The sequence below is a fragment of the Marmota flaviventris genome, chromosome 4 (assembly GCF_047511675.1).
Source record: "Marmota flaviventris isolate mMarFla1 chromosome 4, mMarFla1.hap1, whole genome shotgun sequence".
Lineage (NCBI taxonomy): Eukaryota > Metazoa > Chordata > Mammalia > Rodentia > Sciuridae > Marmota > Marmota flaviventris.
In genome coordinates this window covers 23,846,657-23,863,116 of record NC_092501.1, presented here as the reverse complement: position 1 = coordinate 23,863,116, position 16,460 = coordinate 23,846,657, and positions in this window count along the sequence as shown.

The following is a 16,460-nucleotide window of genomic DNA, read 5'->3' as shown; positions in this document are numbered from 1 at the left end:
GCAGGTGCCTTCCTGCCTATTTAAATCTACCCACCATTTAGGACCTGGCCCCAACATGTCCTACTCTCAGAAGCCTTCTCTGCTTTTGCATATGAATCCCTTCAGTCCCTGGGCTCACACAGCATTTCTCTTACACTTCCAATCATTGTTCTTGACTTGATTTTATTCCCCCAGTTGTCCTTAGCCAGACTGGGACCAAACTCACTGTATGCCATCTTCTATCTCTTTCCTAGCAATTTTTTTTCCCAAATTCATTATGAGAATGAATTACCTGGTGAACCTGTTTAAGAGCAGATGTGGATCCAGTAAGTCTCAAGTGGAGCCCAAGAATCTGCATTTGTCATGGTCTTCCAGTAGGTGCCGATGGCTGTTGGTCTGTGGACCTCACTTAGAGCAAGAAGATTCTGCAGTATTGGACGCAAAGCCAATCTTTAAAAGCTTAAAACTGGCCTGATTTATTGAATGGGCATACCTCGTTCTTTGTCTGTCTCTCTCTTTTCCCAGAGGCTAGATGGGACCATTTTTTGAGGCTTGACAATCACTAGGCTTTTGTGTCATTTCCCCTGCTCCTTTTGCTGACATTCATAGTTGATCATGGTGTTCTTTCTTATAAGAGGTTGGTCATATCCTGTTGGGAAGGATTTCTCTGTAGAGTTCCCTAGAGAACTGCTTCTCTGGTCCAACGGCGTTGGCTGGAAATATGGGTTGTATTTGTTACCCTGGATAAGATGTGCCCTAAGGGATTTTCTAATGGAATGACGTGGAGGTTGGGTACAGAGAGGCCCCTGAACCTAAGAGATGAAGTCATGGCTGCCTCCAGAGCCTCTCATGCCCTCAGCCTCTGGGAAATGAGGGGAGAGGCAGACATCAGAGAACAGGTGCAGGAATTGAATGATTAACTAAGAGGTTTCCAGCCATGTCTGTGCTTCATAATGACTAGAATGTTTTTATGAATGGTGTTGCTCAAAGCCACCCCTAGATGTTCCATTTAATTTGTCTCTGGAAATGATGGAGTACCAACATTTTAAAATCTCCCAGGAGAATCTAATATGTACTCAGGGCTGAAAATCAGTCACTTAAGCCAATGGGGACAAAGATTGAGCAGCTTGGTTCTCCTTCAATCGGGGACTCAGAGAGAAACAGAGCCCTGACCTGTTCCCAACTGGCCACCCCAGGGCCGAGGTAAGGGAAGTTCTTGGAAGTAGCTCCTATTGAAGGAGTTCTCTGATTATAGCCGAGTCCATCTCTAGAGGCAAACATTTGAGAAAAGACAGCGACTCCTGGGCATTTTTTGCTCAAAACCACCTAACCTCCAAAAAATGAGGTAAGATAACCCATTTTTAGGCATGAGAATTTCTTAGAAGAATATTACTGTTAGTATCAGTTCTATCAATCTTCATCGGCTTTTTGCATTGTCTGGATTTGGGGGTGGGTGGGCGGAGACTGCTCCTCCTTCCTGACTGAAGGCTTGGAGCTGAGAGGCAGCCCTATTCACATTTATCCTCCCTTGAGCCTCACCAGTCCATGTTGGCCTCCTTTTCTCATTTTCCTCCCTGATTGATGGCCATGCACCATTCCCTCTAGTTCCCAGCCCTGCAGAGCTCAGCTAGTGCAGACAAAAGGGTCGAACCCATCTAATTCCCATTAGGCTGTGACTGAATGACACCCCTGACACTATCCGAGTCTTCTGGGATTTGAAGAGCTGCTTTCTCTCCTCATATCTCTTCCATTTATAGCATTCCCAAGTGAGAGATGGAGCAAGTTGAAGCTTTCTACCAATTCCTGTTGGGGGACACTGGTGGGAATTTTTAGAAGGGAAGGGGAATGGGATGGTGTTCCTGAGCTCTTTCGTGTCAATGTCTCCTTAAGTGGTGAGAACAAGGTAGAGTTCAAGAACAAGCCAAATAGCCACATACTTCATGGCGAGCGGTCCCTGCCTCTTCCCTCTTAAAAAAGAAAAAAAAACAAACTGAAAAAAAAGACAAAGGAGGTCTGCTTTAGGCAGCTTCAGCACATTTCTAATTATAGTGCCCATTTGTAACCAAGACTTTGGCCTTCCAAGAAGACTTGATTACGATATTCATAATTCATTGGCAGTCAGTCTATTACAGATTCAATGATTTCTCCAGCCAGGGAGAGAATCTTGATCCTTTAAAAACTGATTTTTCACATTAGAATAGCAAAAGCAATTAGTTTTATTTTTAGCTCAGTTAAGCAGGGGCTCTAATGAGGCTGAAAGGAGGTTTTCCCCGTCTCTCTTTCTCCCCTTCTTACCCCTGATGCGCTTTGGGAAGACTCAACCTGCATGTGGGCCTCCTGCTACGGCTGGGTCTTTGCCCGCTGCCTTAGGAAACCTGCAGAAGGAGGAGCTTGCAAGGCTAAGGGGTGGTTCTCAGAACTGTGTATTCAGCCTTGTGTGTCCTGAGGCCTGGACTCCCACTTCAACTGTTGTCATGAAGGTGAGGGCGGAAGGGTGTGCAGGGGTGAGCTTGGCAACCTTGGCCCCTCAGTTCCACATTAGATCTGGAGTTTCGGGCAGGAAGAGCTGAGAATAATATTACTTTCCCTCATTTCCACAATGTGGGCTCAACTTACCATTCTCAGCCACGTTCCCCCACCCTTCCCTGTTCTTCTGCACAGACCCCTACTCTGACCAGAATGATTTACTTATGGACCCCCATCCAATAGGACCATGCACACGTTCTGTCACCTCGTGCCTCTAATTTCACCCTGGAAGGAAGAGGCTGGGCTACACTGCTTGCTGCTCCAGAAATACTTGGAATCAAATTGGTAGGAAAATAGGTTTTATTCTAAGCCAGCTTTGAAGGATGCTAGAAGCAACTTAATTGTTTCAAAGGTTCTATCTTCAAACTTCCTGAAATTGAGCAGAACTTTTAAAGGAGAGGAGATGGGGGAGAAGAGGGAGTGGCAGGGAAATCAGACAAAGGGCAGGAAATACATATATGAAGATTTAGATGCCTGGTTAGACAGGCCAAAGGAGGGGATGCTCTCTGCCCCCAGCTTCTTTGGTGCCTGTCAAGGTGGGGTTGCAGGCTTTCAGCTTCCTTTATCAGTAGGAGCAATTTGTTCCCAGTTCAGAGCCCCCGACCCTGATTTCAGTCAGCTTCAGTTCCTTGACCACTTCCCAACACCCTGGGGCTCTCTTTCCTCTGAATTTTTGGGAGGAACTTGTTCTGGTATCTCTAAATCCCTGGATTACTTGCAGTCTTGGACAACTGGTTAATCTGGTCAGGTTTATTAATCAACCAGATGCCCATGGGGTCTAAGGAGGTGGCCCAAAAGAGAGAAGCCTCTTGGAGTAGGGACAGTGGGGACCCAGGGAGCACAGGTCCATTCTCAAGGATGTAGCTAACCTGACCTTCAACTACAAAAGCCTCTTCTCATATTCAGCTTCTGGTCTGGTGTTTCTGATATTTTTCAAGGGCAGCTTCAAATCTAGATTCTAAAATATAGAGTTTCCTGATTTTTTAAATGCTGGAATGAATTTAATTTTCTTTAAAGCCCCGCATGGGCCAAAATACCGCATCAGGGCCTACTATTTTGTTTCTTTAGCTGTAGGCTGTGAGAATGAACCCACAGACCCAGCTCAGGCTCCTATTTGATAGTGCCACCAAGCTCCTGTTGCCTCCCACATCCTGATCTATGAAGTAGAAGAAGCATGAACCTAACATGGTACGAGGCCCAGGCAAGTCCAGGGGCTTCACAGTTCCAAGGCGACATGAGGGCAGAGCCAGCATTAGCTATAGGGCTCTGGCCCAGGATTCTTTCTGCCAGGACCACACAAACCAAAGGCTGATATTGCCGGAGAGTGTGGTATCAATTTTTGTAGCATCTCTTCTGTTGTCCAATCTTAATGAAAAATGAGGAAAACACTCTTTCCCCTGGAACAGATCAGATAAAGGAAAATAATATTAAATCTCACTATTGTTGGTTTCTGCATCATTTTTCTGGGAAAGATGCTACTGAAATTTAGCACTGAAGAGGCAACTCTTGAGCACCTTCTATGTGCCAGTCACTGTGGAAGCCACGGGAAAGAGCGAGGGACACAAGACCTAGTTCCTGCCCTGGCTTGCCACTCACTGAAGGCTGTGAGTGCCTGGAGGAGGGACCGGCCAAACTCATTGCCCAGCGTCTCCTGGCCCCCAACACTCTCCTCAGCACCCACTGGGGACTTAATGACTTGGATTAAAACATGGCACCCTGAGTGAGGCACAGAATGGAGGAGAAGCAGTACAGACCATCCACTAAAATATTCAAACAGTTTCATCTTGATTTGAGAATTTTATTTCTCCGATGAATCTGACCTTGGCATGTCATGGCTTCATTTTCTCTCTGTTGTGACAGAGTAGTATCCTGAACGGATTCTGAATAATAAACCAGTACGCAGGGTGATAGTGCCTGAAAAACCTGGAATCAGCTGGGGGAGTGAGGGCATGAGCAATAATGGCAGGAATCACGTAAAAAGCTTCAATTAAATACATTCCTCGAATCCTCTTCCTCTTCTTCCTCCTCTTGGCTTTTCTTGACTCCAATCCTTAAGAAATTCCCAGGAAAAAATGGAGTATCATTGTGTGTTTCTCCATCTCCAAGAACTGAAAGATTGCCTGCCATCCTCAGGGAGAGAGTATAAAAATTGGACCGTGGTGGAGGCTCGCTCGGGGTGTTGGATGAGCCTCTGACAGAGGATATGAATCTTGGTCCCAGGTCCCAGTGAAGGATGGCAGAGCTGACAAGCCAACATCAAACACGCCTCAGTCCTGGGGGAGCTATCACTCACCCACTGAGCTCCAGTGGCACATGCTAATGAGGGTGCAGCTCCTATACCACCCTTACCCAGAGGCCGGTGCTCAGCCTCTCCACAGTTAGGGACAAGGATCCCTTGGAGGATTTGCAAAGAAGACAGTGTTCAGCATTCCCAGTCCCTACTTTCTAGTCCCCAAGTGTCATGGCTTTTCTCTTCCTCTGCTTCATCTTCCTAGTCTTGCCTTGCCCTACCCTTGATGGGTGCACAAATTCTTTTCTCAACTAGCTGATCACTATATGGAACTGCCTGTGTTACTCATTCCTCTCGGTGGCTTTGTGTGCAGGAGGAGAGTCCAGGATAAGACAGATGCCTAACCAGAGGAATAAGTGGCTGATTGTCATATTTTCAAGCACCTGCTAGGAAGTAGTTTGGAAATGGTCTTGAGAACCCGTTTTGAAAACGGAGGTTGTTTTTTAACCATCAGTGATCTTCACTGTCAGTTGATGGGGGACTGAGCATAGATGATGACGATGACGACAATGATGACAAAGATTGTGACGATACAAGCCAGCATCTATTAAGTGTGCCATGTGCCAGATGCTTTGTGAAGAGCTTTCTATGCACCACCCAGAAGCTCTAGAGAGGGCACTATTATTATTCAAAAATGAAGAAATGGGGGCTCAGAGGATCAGTTAACCAAACTCACCCACAGAGCTCAGAAATAAGCTTGGCTGAGAGCTGCTCTAGAAATCCTGCCTCTTCCTAATGACAAGAGTGGGGGCCAGGGCTGCTCAAACACCCTTTCCTCTGCAACTTTCTCCCACCCCACCAGTGCCCAGAGATACAGTGAAGAGCAGCAACTTCAGACCCAGGTCTGAATCCTGTTTTTGCCACTTAGAAGCTGTGTGACCTAAGGCAAGTTATTTGACTTCTCTGTGACTGCTTTCTACTGTATATAATGGGACCAGCCTCACAGGTCTGGGGGTAGGGCAGGGAGTGAGGATTACATGGGAGCCATTCGGGCAGGGCGTTCAACATGGTTCCTGGCACATGGTGTTATCACTTACTTCCGCCACAGGCCACATTGCAGGCAGTCCACACCTTCCCCCGTGGTTTTATGCACGTATTTATTTATCTTCCTCTTAAGATTGTAAGTATCTGGGGGACAAACTCCATGTTTTATTTATCTTCGAAAATACTTCCCTTGGAACTTTAAATAGTCAATTAAATTAAATGACTGGAGTCGCAGTAATCAGGACGACCGTTTCCTGAGTGCACGAACCTGCTCTGCATTGCTCCAAGCCCTTCCAGTGACCTCGTATAGGTACCCTCCTGCTCACTTTGCACTTGAGAGAATCGTGGCACAGATAGGTGAATTAACTTTCTTAGGATCTTACTATTGGCAAATGGTGGGTTCTGGAGTGGCCCCCGATGCTCTAGATCCTAAGCCCATACTCTTATCCCTATTCCATAAAACAATCCCTTAAATATGCTCGTGACTAATTCCCATTGCCTTGAAAATGTTGCAAAACGTTAGGAACATGAGGCTCCCAGAGGGTGAGCTACTTGCTCCATGTCACACAATTAATTTAGTAGTGGAGCTGGAGTGGGAGCCCAGCTCTCCGGACTGCCAGCCCAGTGCTCCTCAGATGAGGTGTGCCCTGTCAGATGGCGTGGTGATTAATTGGGAGAGAAGCTGTAGGAGGTTGACATTTTCCCTGCCTCATCTGTGTTTCCTGCCCACACACCAGGCCCTGAATGTCAAAGCCCCCCACGCTGCTGAGCTGGAGGGAAGGAGGGAAGCCCACTCAGTGTTATTAAGCAATTAAAAATACAGGCTGAGCAGATGTGGGGCAGCCTCACTTCCCCGAAGTGTGGGGCAACAAGGTATCTGGCCGCATCTCGCTCACGCTGGGAGACATTTAAGGGACTAAATGAGAAGCGGCTCCTCTCAGCAGGCAGAGAAGGTAGTTTGGAGCACTCTTGTGGCGTCACCTCCCCAGCTCAGCAGGCCTTGTGGTCTGGGTGACAGTGGATAAGGGGCTGGGGGGTGTGTGGTCAGTGGCCTCTGAAGAACCACTGCTCATATCTGCAAAGGTGGGCTGGGCCTGACAGTTTTCTGTGTGTCCGTGGGTTCTTCCCTCTGCTGCCCTATGGGGGATCCAGAACCCCAGAACCCAGGCTGGACTCAAGTCATTCCTATTTTTCATTGCCGCTTATGAACCCAGGACTTAATCTACTATAGGAAGAAATAGGCACTGAGGTTGGTTGATAAGAGACTCCTGCTAGAAGCTGGCCTGAGCCCTTTAAAAAGAGTTAGCGATGAATAATAAGTGTCTTTGCTCATTCCTGGAAAACGTCTAGCACGGGGATCCTGTGCTTTGCTCTCTCTGTCGGTGGGCACACTCATTGCAGGGTCCAGACTAAACTTGACCTCTTGATGTCACAGATGGCCTCAGGCTGGTCAAAGAGGTTCACGCTCTATGCTGTGGAAAGCAGGCTTGGGAATGTCACGCCCATGCCCTGCAGCTCCTGACTCGAAGGTTTCCAACACGTATTTAATGAATAAATGAGATGTGGTAGGCAGAGTTTGTTGGAAATACCTTGTTTTGCTCTTAAGAATTGATTCGACTTCAACTTCAAAAAACTACTAAAATATTAATCCAAGTATGGCTTGTTGGCATGGAAATTATATAGTGGAAGTAGAAAATTACTCATATTGGCACACACAGAGACACACAGGGACACACATAGACACAAACCCAGAGACACACACAGGCTCACACACAGACACATAAACACTGATGTAGGCAGCTTTTTTTGGTCACTGTAATCAAAAGACCTGACAAGAACAATTTTAGAGGTGGCACAGGTCTCAGTCTACAGATGGCGGATTCTATAGATCTGGCCTAGAGGTGAGGCAGAACAGCATGGAGGAACGGTATGGCAGAGGAAAGCAGCTCAGGACATGGCACCAGGAAGGAGAGAGGGGGGAGGGAGGGAGGGAAGGAGGGAGGAGAGGGAGAGAGAGAGTGAGAGCGCTCCATTCACCAGGTAAAATCATATATACTCCAAAGGCACACCCCCAGGGACACATCTCCTCCAGCCGCACCCTACGGGCCTACAGCTACCACACAGTTAATCCATTCAGGTGGCTTAATGCACTGATTAGGTTAGGCTCTCATAACCCAATCACTTTACCTCTAAACTTTCTTGTTTTGTTTCACACATGTGCTTTTGGGGGATACCACCTAGTTCAACCATAACAGACTCACAGACACACACAGAGTAGTCCACTGATAGCTGGGATGGTGGAAGAAAATGTCAACCTTAAGTTATGGCAGAGTTAGTGTGAGGACAGGTAAGGGGGAATAAGCTTTTAAGATGCCAAGAACTGCTTGCCCACGAGAAGAAGAGCAGGTGGACGGACAGGGCAGCAGGTGTGTTCCACATGGGTAAAGAGTTGGACTATTAGCCAGGTGCACTGGCACACGCCTGTGATCCCAGTGGTTTGGGAGGCTGAGGCCAGAGGATCGTGAGTTCAAAGCCAGCCTGAGCAACTTAGCCAGGCCCTAAGTAACTCAGCAAGACCCTGTCTCTAAAAAAAAATATAAAAGGGCTGGAGATGTGGCTCAGTGATTAAGCACCCCTTGGTTCAATCCCTGGTGCCAAAACAAACAAACAAATAAATAAATAAATTCGGTCTCTTTAGGATATAACTAAGCTGCAGGAACACAGATTCCAGCAAATTGTGGGGGATGGGGCACCTGGGTCGCTGGGAGGAGCTCATTCCCTGCTGGTCATCCATTCTGGGTCCAGGAGCAATCTGGAGTCTCTGCTTTGGACCTAGGTGCATCTATTTTTGTGACCCTAAACCAGCTGGAAAGATCAGGTGTCTTTTCCTTTCTTTCCAGGCAAACCCTTTGGGGAGAACAAGGACTGACCAAATCCATTTTTTTTAAAGCCTTTTATTCCAAACTAATTTTAGTCTTACAGAAAAAGTTGCAAGACAGTACTATCTCCCTGAACCCTCTCCCAGCTTCCCCGTATTCACCTCCACAGCCATTGCACAATTATCAAGACTAAGAAATTGACATTGGCACAGTATGTCAACTAAACCACACACCTCTGAATGCCTGTCCACAGGTGTTCTTTCCCTGTCCTGGGGATCCTGTCCAAGATCTCATATTGCCTTTCATTATTCTCCCTCCTCTTCTGCAGTCTCTAACAATTCCTTACTCTCTCCTTGTCTTTTACAACCTTGATACTTTTAAAGAGTATTGCACCAAGAACAGAACTTCATCAAGATGAAGTTTTCCCCAAAACGCATCACCTCAGTCAGATCACGACAAAACATCAGACAAACCCAAATCGAGGGATATTCAACAAAACAGAGGATCAATCGAGACTTTCTGAAGACAATTTGAGCCTCTGCTTTTGTATCTTATTGGTCTCAGGATATTTCTGGAGGAGACTCCCTGGTGGGGAAGAAAAATGGGGCACTGAATTGGAGTTTCAAAATTCAGCCCTGTAGGAGAGAAAAGCTGCTTCTCCTTGACCATGGAGATGCAGATCAGCCTGAGCAGGAAGGTGGGCATCTGGATTCTCCTATCAGCTCCCTCCTGTCACTGAGTCAACTCCTGAGTGTCCGTCTGTGAAATGGGACAGCCTTCTCCCACCTCTCCCAAAGGAGGCTAAGGACCTGATGAGATTGTGTGGTGAGGCTCAGGGACTCTCACAGGGCGATGCACATGGTGGGCCTCTCTGACCTCTACTGGGGATCTAACAAGGTGAGAAGCTGGGGCAAGACCAGCCAGAGCCTCAACCAGCCCCCATTGCCACGTGCAAGTGCCATCTCCGTGGGAAACCAGGAAGGAGAGGAGAGGAAATGTTCCAGACTTCTGCCCTGACTTTTTCTAGAAGGCAGTGACCTTCCCAAGAGGCCCCAAGATGAGATTACCCAGAATTTCATTCAATAAATATCTCAAACCACGTACCATGTGCCAGGCAGAATTGTAGGTGCTGGTTATCTGTCAGTGAGGGGAACAGACTAAGGTCTCTGCCCAGTGGAGGTAACAGGCTAATGAGGGAGGTAGACGGTGAACAAAATGAGTAAATAAATGAGTAAATGTTTGAAAGTGATGAAATTCCATCTTCAACTACAAGTCGGAATGCTTTCCAGTAAAATCTATGCTCCAGGTGGACGGTCGCTACTGATGAATGGGGATGGTTACAGAATAATGCACAGCCGTAGGGGTGGGAGAAAGGGTGTTGCCAAATGTCTCACCCACTTAAGCTTCTTCGTTTTAAGTTTCAAATCAAACTCCTACTTTGTGTAATTAGACAGCGCATGTAGCAATGGAAATGTCAGTCCTTTGACCCGGGAAAATGCTTCCTAATCATTTCCTTCTGGCTTCCAGCATCTCGGGGGAGGAGATGAGGGAATAAAAGCACACAAGAGCCACTTGCCCTCAGAATACTAATTCTGGGATAATAAACAAGAGGAGGATTGCTTTCATCATTTGGGGGATATTTGAATAAGCACAAGAAAGTGGTGGAAAGACACATAACATACGGTTAATCTGTTAACATCAGGAATCTAGTGAGTACAGAGGCATGGTGTTTGGGGATGGGGTGGGCAGATGGTGGGAATTCTTTCTTTGTCCCTCTGCTGCTTGTAGCTTCTTGTGGGTCTTGCTTTTGAAGTTGGAAATGAAAATTTAAGGAGACACCCAAACAAACAGATAAAAAAAGACGTATCCTATAGGACATCAGAATCCCCTAAACTTACATATGGCCTTTCTTTAAACGATTCATTTATTCAGGCAAACACTGTCCTCTCTCTCTCTCTCTCTCTCTCTCTCTCTCTCTCTCTCTGTGCCAGTCTGTGCTAAAGATCACATAAGATGAATGAGACTTGATATCTACTTTTGGGTAGCTTTGTTTTATTTTCACAAACTTTTAAAAGTTGCCTTATCTGTTTTACTCGATTTCCTCTTCATTGAGGTGATGTTCACATAAAACAAAAGTAAGTGTTTTAAAGTGAACAATGCCAGTTAGTGCATTCACAATGTGGTACAACCACCACATCTATTTGGTTCTAAAAATTTTCACCTTCTCCCCAACCAAAAAGCAGTTACACCCTATTACTCCCTCCCAGGAGACCCTGGCAACCACCAACCTGCTTTCTGATGCTATGGCTTACCCGTTCAGGCATTTCACATAAATAGAGTCACATGATATGTGGAGTTTTCTATCTGGTTTCTTGCACTTGGCATGTTTTAGAGGCTCATCCGAGATGTAGCGCGGTTGTGGTTTGGATCTTCAATATTTCCTAAAGGCCCATGTGCTGAAGGCTTGGTTGCCAGGCTTGCCCCTCCTGGGAGGTAATAGAACCTTAGGGAGGTGGGGTCTAGTAGAAGAAGTTAGGTCACCAAGGGTGTGCCCTTCAAGGGCATATTAGGGCTCCAGCCCCTTCTTCTCTATCTCTTTTTGCTTCTTAGTTCTCATGAGTGAAGCAAGTGGCCCTGGTCACATTCTTCTACCATGATGTGCTGCCTAGTCACAGGACCAACCACGTGTGGACCAAAACTCCTGAAACTATAAGCTCCTATTAATCTTTCCTCCTTATAAGTTATTTATCTCTGATATTTTTTCACAGCAATGGAAAGCTGACTAATGCAAATGTGTCAATATTTCCTTTCTTTCCATATATATGTATGTATATTTAATAATATACTATCATATATAAATGTCACAATTGCTTATCCATGCAACCCCTGAAGAACTCTTGGGGTACTATTTTTGGGTGTTATGACATAGAGCTGCTATGGCCATGCATACATACATGTTTGTCTGAGTACTTATTTTCAATTATTTTGGATATATACCTAGGAGCAGGATTGTTGGGTCTTAACAGTATCTCTATACTTAACTTTTTGAGGAACTGCCAAATTGTTTTCCACAGTCACTGAACATTTTACATTCCCAATAGCGATGTTTAAGAGTTCTAATTTGTCTATATCTTCACCAATACTTGTAATTTTCCCTTCTTAAATTATTATTATTTTTTAATTACAGTCATCTTAATGGATACAAAGTGATATCTCATTGTGGTTTTTATTTGTATTTCCTTAATAACTAGTGATAGTGAGCATCTTTTAATGTACTTTTTAGCTATTTGTGTATCATCTTTAGAGAAATATCTATTCAAATCTTTTGCCCATTTAAAAAAATTGGATTCTTTGTCTTTTTGCGGTTGAGCTGTAAGAGTTTTTTACATGCTCTATATACTACATCTCCTTTAGAGTATGATTTAAAAATATTTTCTCCCATTCTGTAAGTTGTTTTTTTATTTCTCTATAATGTCTTTTGAGGCACAAAACTTCTTAATTCTGATGGATTGTGGTTTATCTATTTTTTTGATCATACTTTTAGTGTCCTATTTAAGAAACTATTGCTAAATCCAAAACCATGAAAATTTATCCCTAAAGAATAAACAAAACTTGTTTCTTTTTTATTTTGTTACATGCCAAGTTCATAGTACAATGTCTTGTATGCTTTGCTAGAGGGGGATAGAAATTCATCCCTCAGCTTCACAAATGCAAATGCAAAAAGGGAAATATCATCAGTTGTATGTTCTGTAGGGTCTGGATATAATGGCCACTTCTCAGTAGATATGCAGCTGTATCTGCCTCACAAAGGCTGCCAAGAACTTGCTCCTATAGTTACCAGAGGGAAGGCCTTATTGCAATCAGTGAAAGATGTGACTTGTAACATCTCCTGTTCCCACAGTCAGTAATCGCACAGCAGGGAGCCCACTCCTCTCTAGTGTGCATATCGTGGGAGGCTAATGCCTCAGTGATCCCAGAGGACAGTAGTGACAGTAAATCTATGAGGGACTAACTACTGCCACTTGGGGATTGGGGCAGGGCTATGAAAATAGGGATAGATCAATTAACTGCCCCAAATCTCACCTTCCCTAGCTGATAATAGTGAGTACCTAAGGATGCTACCCATAAAGGAGAAATTGTATGTATCTGGTGTGTAACAAGAGCTTGACAAACATAGTGGTTATTACTGTAATCTAAGTCTTTTTTAGAGACTATTGATGGCCACTGGTCCCTTGGTTGAGGGACCCCATTTCTTTTTGCTTGCTCCTCTATTTCTAAACCTGGACCATGCCACCAAGGCTCTCAAATGCAAAAGCTCACAGCATTTTGATTCTGTGAGCTCAAGGTGGGGAGGGGATGTGAGAGACACTTGATCTGCCTGGTTCTGAAGACCCCAGGCCTGTGATAGGTCACCCCCAGGGCCCAGTGAGACACACTTCATGGTGAAGAGGAGGCATGACATCTGCCCCACTCCTCCCTGCTATCCCAAGACTAGGCCCAGCTGCTCAAGGCAAGCTTCTCCTTGTACCAAAGCAGGCTTCAAAGAAGGAATGTCCATCTCAGCGCTGAGAGCTGGGTATGTTCAGGAGGCAGTTTTATTTTTGTGATACTGAACTTAGGGGTGCTTCACCACTGAGTCACACTTTTGAATTTTGAGACAGGGTCACTTTAATTTGCTGAGGCTAATGTGGAACTTGAGATCCTCTTGCCTCAGCCTCTCAGGCTGCTGGGATTGCAGGAATGCACCCCCATGCCCTGCCGAGAATGCAGTTGGTTTTTTTTTCTTCAACAGCCTAACCCCTGGTTGCTTTCAGGCTTTGGTAAATGCACCTGGCTATTGTTCTTTTCCTTGGGTGCTGACCACTGTCCAGACAGGTGTGACTTCCTTGACCCTGGTGTGGTACTAGCTGGAGGAAAGCAAGGTGCCAGTACCACCTTTTGGTAGGAGGAGGAGTATCCTTCTACAATTGCAGCCAGACATTTGCTGATGTCTCAGGAAACAGCACTTCTTCTTAGCAAGTCACGGGCACTTAATATATGATCCTTAAATCATTTAAGACTGGACTAGCCTGGGCAGTAGTGACGAGGCCAACACAGCTGGGAGCAATCTTGGAGGCTCGCAGCGAAATGGCTGAGATGATCTAATAGATCTCGCTCCGTCTCCAGAAGTCTATCCCCCTGCCTCTCTCCTTATTAAACCGAAGCTCCCCACTCACAGGAAATAAAACTGCTACCTGATATTTATATATCTTCAGAGAGTACTGTGATTCAGAAGCCAGGGAGAATGGCTTAAAACTATTTATTGAAAAGGAGACTGTTTCTTGCATGAAGTAATCTTATTGGAAAAGTTACCTTATTTCTTCTACTGCACTTGGAAAATCTAGCCCGTTCATAAAGCAAAGGGTGAAACAGAAATTGATTTTTGTAGGCATGAGGTTGGCTTTTTTTGTACTTTGATTAGTGGCTTGGAGATGGAGAGTCATGTGAGGGTTCTGGTATTTGGGGGCAAGGTAGTCAGACTGAGATCATAATAGCTGTTTCTGACCTTGACTTTGAGCAGAATATTTCGGGAAACCTTATGTCACCCCAAGCCTCTGGTTATTTGCAATCTTATGATTCCTCTGGTTGATCTCTCCTGTTGAGCAGCCCCCGTGCCTCCCTCACTGGACCATTTCTAGGTTGTGAGGTTCTGAATGGATTTACAACACCTATAAGGTAAACTCTATACTCATTGTTTTAGCATTGAGGATGCTCTGCTTATGTTTGGGTCAAACACATGAGTCTTTCTCCCCAAAAGACTTCATATATTGAAGGCTTAGTCCCCAGTGCAGCAATTTTCAGAGGTGGGGCTTTTGGGAAGTGACTGGATCATAAGGGCTCTGCCCTCATCAGTGGATTAATCCATTGAAGGATTCATAGCTAAGTGGACTATTGGGAGGTGGTGGAAACTATAGGAGGTGGGAGTTGAAGGGCGTACGTAAGTCCTTAGGGGAGTGCTCTTGGGGACTTTATCATGTTTCCAGCTCCCACCCCCACCCCCACTTCCTGACTGCCATGAGGTGAGCAGATTTTCTCTGCCGCACCCTCCCCACCATGATGCTTCTCCTCACCCCTAGCCCCCAGCAATGGGGCCAAGTGACTGCATCAAGTGACTGACACCTCTGAAATCAAGAGCCCAAATAAATCTTTATTCCCTCTTTTCAGTTGTTTACCTCAGGTATTTTGTCACAGCAACAAAAGGCTGACTGACATACCCTCCAAGATTTTGATCCAATGTGACTTCACCTCTGGCCCATTCTTTCCCCACCTTTAAGGTTTGAACCCTCTGCCACTGTGGCACATGACTGGGCACATCATGACCCCATTGGCATTTGTGCTTCTCTTTGTACTTCCCTTTGTTAGACACCTGCTTCCTTCCCGGGAACCGGTCCACAAGCGCCCTCAGAAGTCACACCTCCCATTTTCCTACCAGTAGAACTTCTCAGTTCTCTCCACACTCACTGTCCTCTGAATTGAGCCCTTTACTGAACCTGCCACCTACTTAGCATGGATCCTGTGCCTTAAAACAGCTCCTGTTTACTGGGTATGCATTGATCTTATGAAAACTCGACACTGTCTGCTACAAAGGGCAGAAGAGGGATGCAGAGAATTCACCCATCTCTCCCACATTCCCAAGTTGAACCCCCCAACCCCCAGTACTTCAGGATGTGATTGTGTCTGCATATGGGGCCTTTAGAGAGCTACTGAAGTTAGAATGAGGATGTTAGGGCAGACCTTAATCCAGTTTGACTGGCAATGTGGAGAGATACCAGGGATGCACATGCCCAGAGAAGAGACCATGTGGGGACACGCTGAGAAGACAGACATTGTTCAGCCCAGGAAAGAGGCCTCAGGAGAAACAGACCCTGCCTCCACTGTGTTCTTGGGCTTCCATCCTTTAGAACTGGGAGGGAATAAATTGTCTGTTATCTGAACCGCCCCGTCTTGGTCTTTGGCTATGGCAGCCTGAGCAGGCCCCACATTCCGCCAGAGTGAGCCCAGAATTCAGTGTGGGATGGTGGCAATCTGCGATTTCCTGTTCAGATCCGTTCACCCAGGCGTCCAAGAATGGGCCAGATGAGAATCGAGTATTTGAAGTTTAGCGAAGCTGGCTTGTCCGATCTATTTCTTAAAACATTAACCACTGCCAACTCCTTCATCTGAGGCTCCATCAAGGAGTCGGGGATCGATTTCAATGTTGCCCGGGCTGGGCTTACTGGGATCTGTGGCTGAACTGACTTTTCATGGTTCCATAAGGATTTCTTGAGGACAATGCCGATGACGTGTGTGTGACCGTCAGCTTCAGTGATTGCATAAATGCTCAGCTCCCTCTTCTGTGTTAACGGACCCCTCATTGCTGTGGCCTCTTTCTACCTAGTCTGTAAGCAACAGAGTGATCTCTCTCAAAACCGTCTGCCCAGGTCATCCCCATCCCCTAATTTCTCCACCTTGCCCACATTAAAACCCTAAATGGATCCACTTAGGGTAAAATTCCAATCTGCTTTTACAGGACCTATGGGGCTCTTCAAGATATGGATCTCAGGAGCTTTCCCGCCTCACTGGCATGACCCGCCCACCCCATGCTCCCAGCTCTAGTGGCCCTGGACTTCCTCTGCCTCTCCTTCTTGCTGTTGGGTTTTTGCATATTCTATTCCCACCACCTGGAACGGTGTCTCTTTCCCTCGTCACCAGGTCATCTCTGCTTCATCCTTTCAGACAATAAATCAAGTGTCACTTGCCTGACCAGATCCTAGCTCCCTGTC